The sequence below is a fragment of the Oncorhynchus kisutch genome, linkage group LG29 (genome assembly GCF_002021735.2).
Source record: "Oncorhynchus kisutch isolate 150728-3 linkage group LG29, Okis_V2, whole genome shotgun sequence".
Lineage (NCBI taxonomy): Eukaryota > Metazoa > Chordata > Actinopteri > Salmoniformes > Salmonidae > Oncorhynchus > Oncorhynchus kisutch.
In genome coordinates this window covers 6,763,968-6,768,808 of record NC_034202.2, presented here as the reverse complement: position 1 = coordinate 6,768,808, position 4,841 = coordinate 6,763,968, and the positions used below count along the sequence as shown (strand labels likewise).

General features: G+C 39.8%; 1 long non-coding RNA gene across 1 annotated transcript; it reads right to left on the bottom strand.

Moving 5' to 3' along the window:
• Nucleotides 1-511: 511 nt before the first annotated feature.
• LOC109873719 (uncharacterized) lies at nucleotides 512-4,476 on the bottom strand. Its single transcript, XR_002252619.2, has 3 exons — nucleotides 4,331-4,476; nucleotides 3,242-3,339; nucleotides 512-3,090 (listed from the first exon to the last, which is right to left on the bottom strand). It is a non-coding gene; the product is annotated as an uncharacterized LOC109873719 (long non-coding RNA).
• Nucleotides 4,477-4,841: the final 365 nt, after the last annotated feature.

The following is a 4,841-nucleotide window of genomic DNA, read 5'->3' as shown; positions in this document are numbered from 1 at the left end:
TATCATAATACCCATAAAACCTAGCTGTCAAACAAATGGTTCCAATCGATTTTTTCACCGTACATTTTTCCCATAGGGGCTTTTAGAACCACTTCAAACAAGTTCTGTGTTTCCTGTAGGCTTTCCCTAGTGTGACGTTTCGATAACCATGGAAATCTCTCTCAGATAAGGTGACTCATTATTGTATTCGGCCCTATTTACTCTGATTTGAAAATGCTAATTATCATGCAAGACTACAAATCCCTGCAAGCTCCTGCACATCATCTCTAGCTGACACATTTGCTGTTAGCTAGCTAGCTTCTAGCTAACTTGATTCAAAACTAAAGATAAATTGAAAGTTTGAATTTACGGTTCCATATTTTATTTAACTAATATTTGTTGGCTTATTTATACGTTTGGTCTTGGCTTGTACAGAATACTATCCTAGTTGCAGTCAGATATTTACGATGTGCCATGAATACTAGTGTCATGGTTTTCTTCCTGGGAAGGAGAGGCAGACCAAAACTCAGCGTGGTTTTAGTTCATGGTTCTTTAATAAGAAAACTCAAACATGAACAAACTACAAAACAATAAACGTGAAAACCGTAACAGTCCTAACTGGTGCATAAAACACAAAGACAGGAAACAATCACCCACAAAATACCCAAAGAATATGGCTGCCTAAATATGGTTCCCAATCAGAGACAACGATAAACACCTGCCTCTGATTGAGAACCACTCTAGGCAACCAAAGACTTTCCTAGACAACTAAACTGAACACAACCCCATTAATCTAATAAAACCCCTAGACAAGACGAAACACAATGAATCACCCATGTCACACCCTGGCCTAACCAAAATAATAAAGAAAACACAGATAACTAAGGCCAGAGTGTGACAACTAGGCTATTTTTTGCAAACAAGCTAGCTAGCTACCTAGATGATATTAGCAACATACGCGTATAGTTCTGTTGCAGATTCAAAGCCATATTAACTCATTGCAGAATGTATCCATAATCATGAATGAATAAGAATTTATTTGACAAGAATGTACCTAGTCACCCATCAATCATGTCAAACACCTGAAATCCAACAATTATTATTTTAGGCAGGAGCTCAATGGAGCTGATTACCGGCACCTCACATTGTCTTCTGTTTGAGCTGCTGTTCCTCATAGAATATTAGCTCACTAGTATTCTGGAGCTCCTGCACCTAAATACTGTATAAACAGTACAGGCACCTATTACAGGCCATGTCAATCACTGCCTTTTATACATGGAAACATCTGACTTGAAGTAAAGATTACGTTATTTATTCATCAGTGCCACAAATCTTGGACATTAAAGAGACATGCACCATATTAACTATTATTTATCAGAGAGAGCACCGATTCTTTAGCTTTTCCATTTTAGAAATTAGGCCAGCTCAAATAACACAAAATGTAAAACCAGCATTTTGTGATTTGTTGTGGGTGAGTTATTAATGGAGAAAGAACTGGATGCTTAAGGCATGTTTAATATAAAACATTAGGTAAACTCCAGCAGACTAAGAAACACTTAACAGACTCAAAACAAGGAAGCCGTGCCTAAACGCATCTATATCAACACCCTTCTTATCAATTTAACAGGTCCATGTTGCTGGTGTCAATTGTGAGTAGCAAAAACAAGTAGCCTAACCTTTTATTGTAATTGAAATTAGTTTGTACTAGTTAAGTGTTGAGTTAGATTACATTGCTTCCTCAATCGTTATTTTAAATAATTTCAATGACATCAAAACAATTGCTAGCTAGCTAATTAAATTTAGCTAGCTACTTTAGCAGGCTCCGCTAAATAAAAGTCCCCCTAGAAACAGCCACGTCTAATAGTCACGTCATGAGATTTGTAAATGAATGATCATACGAATCGCTGCCCTGTATAATGGTCAAAGTTATTGCATTGCTGGGCTTTTTGAAACTTAATGTATTTGTATTGTTTAAAAAAATAAATGTACAAATAAAAGGAAATGTATGGTTTAAACAGGTCTTTAACATTTATTTGTTTTGGTTGTTAGTGATAATTCCCTAAGTGTTAATACATGTGTGTTTACATCATTATTACTTTATGTATGCGTTATGATTATGACCAAATGTGTCTGACTTTATAGTAAGTACAGCGTCATATGATACAAGGCATCTATGTGTGTTTAGAAATGACCAAAGGGGTCTGACTTTAAAGTACAGCGCCATGGGATATAGAGTCTTTATGGATGTGTTATGAATGACCGAAGTTGTATCCCTTCAAACAAAGTATTACAGGACACCAGATAAAGTGTCCTTAAATAGGTCATTAAAGGTTCTGATGATTTATGAAGTACAGCCACAGAGTCATAATTATGGCTAATCACTGCCCATTTCCTCAATCTATCTGATTCAAATTTCATTTGAAACCCAACCCTAACTAATGAAGGCCAAGTTTCATGCATTGGTCCACTAGACCTTCTGCGCATTTGGGGCAGAAGTGTCTGGGATCGAGATTAGGTGTAATGTGACTAACATGACTTCACTTTAGCGCATGTGCCATCCTTCAGCACAACATGTCACCCGTTATAAACCACTTGATTGTATCATATTCAACATAAGTGTTGTCACATTTGACATGGGTGATTATGTAACACAGTTATGCCACATTTATGAACCCTTTATAAAGCATGACATACGGTTATAGATGCTTTGCAACACTTGTGTTGTGCTTATGACGGCATTATGAAGGCTTTATAAGCAGAGCGTCATTTAAAGCAGGACCACATTTAAAGGTGTTACTGATTCTAGATGCTATTAGAAGAACAAGTGAAGGAAGCAGCATAGCGGAAATCAGTGAAGGTTGGTTGGGAAGGTGGATAGTTCCAAAGTGTCTGGAGTTGAGGGGGCATACACGGCATAGTGTGGAATAAGGGGTAGCTAGTGGAATGGTTGGCCATGGAATAACATAAATTGGGGTGCTGGTGTGCTTATACACCCCTTTCAGGTTGTTGTCCCAAATATCCAGCCCATGTCCAGTCATACTCGGTGTCAGCGTGTGTCCCTCAATGTTATTCCATCTCAGTTGCAGATTTCAAATCGTGGTCATCGTCTGTCTTAAAATCACAACATTTAAGACAATGATTTATCACAGCATTTCCACAGATTGAGCCAAACTCAATACAACTTAAGCATTGAGGACAGCATTTTGTTTACTGCATGGTGGTTTACACTGTCTACTGTGTGTGAATGATGGAAGAATCTTACCCCAGCAGTAGGTCCATTTGGTCCACTTAGGCCAGCACATCAACCAGTACTGGGATGCTTACTCTCAAAGTGCTGCTTGAATGTCTTCGGGTCTTTGTCTATAAAGGTACAAAATTAAGGAGTTAACAATCTGTGGCTTAGATTGAATTCAAAGTTGACACAAATGATAAACTAAGCAATATCACGTAACAAACTGAAAGACTGTGGTAAACAGAGCCTGCTATCACCTCCCTTCTTAAAAAGGCGCTGACCATAGCTCAAATACACCTTGTCGACGATCAAAATACTAAATATAGAGATGTTATGTTAAATGCACATATTTGGTATTAGTGAATTGAATATACTGGCTCATTACTTGCTATGCAACCATAATTCACAGCAAAACACAGTTATTTTTGGGGCCTTCCGAGTGGTGCAACAGTCTAATGCACTGTATCACAGTGCTTGAGGCATCACTACAGACCCGGGTTCTATGGCTGTGTCACAACCGGCCATGACCGGGAGTCCCATAGGACGGCGCACAATTGGCCCAGCATCGTCCAGGTTAGGGGAGGGTTTGGCCAGGGGGGTTTACTTGGCTCATTGCGCTTCTTGTGGTGGGCCAGGCGCCTGCAGGCTAACCTCGGCCGTCAGTTGAACGGTGTTTCCTCTGACACGTTGGTGCAGCTTGCTTCCGGGTTAAGCAGGCAGGTGTTAAGAAGCGCGGTTTGGTGTGTCATTTTTCGGAGGACGCATGACTTGACATTTGCCTCTCCTGAGCCCGTTGGGGAGTTGCATCGATGACACAAGATCATAGTTGGATTGCAATTGGATATCACGAAATTGGGGAGAAAAAGGGTATACAATAACAAATAAAGTTGTTTTGGTAAGATGAATAGTACACACAAAACTGCCAGAGCAACTATGATAACACACCATTAGATTATTCAATGTATAGTAAGGCCTGACGGCTATAACACACAAAGTTACTCAATGTTAAAAGGGCAACACAGCATCCACACACTGGGCACTCAACATGCAATTAAAAATCGTGTCTGCAGCTGCAGCTGTCTGCTCCGGCATGGTACCCCGACAAGATCAGCCTTCTACCTTGGCCATGGAACCCCTAAGACTGAATCTGGATGCTTCTTTTGCCAGCCATAGTCCAACCTCCGCCATTGGCGCGAACCACAGCAGCCTTGTCAGCTGGCTGCCTCATCCATGGAGGGGGAGAGGCGGCTGTGACTCCTAATTGCCTGGGGAAGAAGCACAACCGAAATCAACAAATAGCAGAAGAAAATGCAATCATGCATGACACATTCTCAGTATGCATATGTATGCAACATTTTGAAAATCAAGCATGGTTTAAATACCAGGATGTTATACTAATTTTGTCTCTTCATCTAGTAGATTTCGTTGCACACTTTTCCACAATGCATTGGAAGAGGTGGACTGCGAGTCTTCAACAACAAAACTAGGCTACTTCATTGGGAAGATGCCCAAAGCTTCTGCAGTGGTGTTCAAATGTAGGCTAAGTAGTTTTTGTTCTTAAAATTATTACGAGTATTGCATTGTAGGTTGCATTTTTGAAAACAGAAGTATTTTTTATTTTATTCTTACC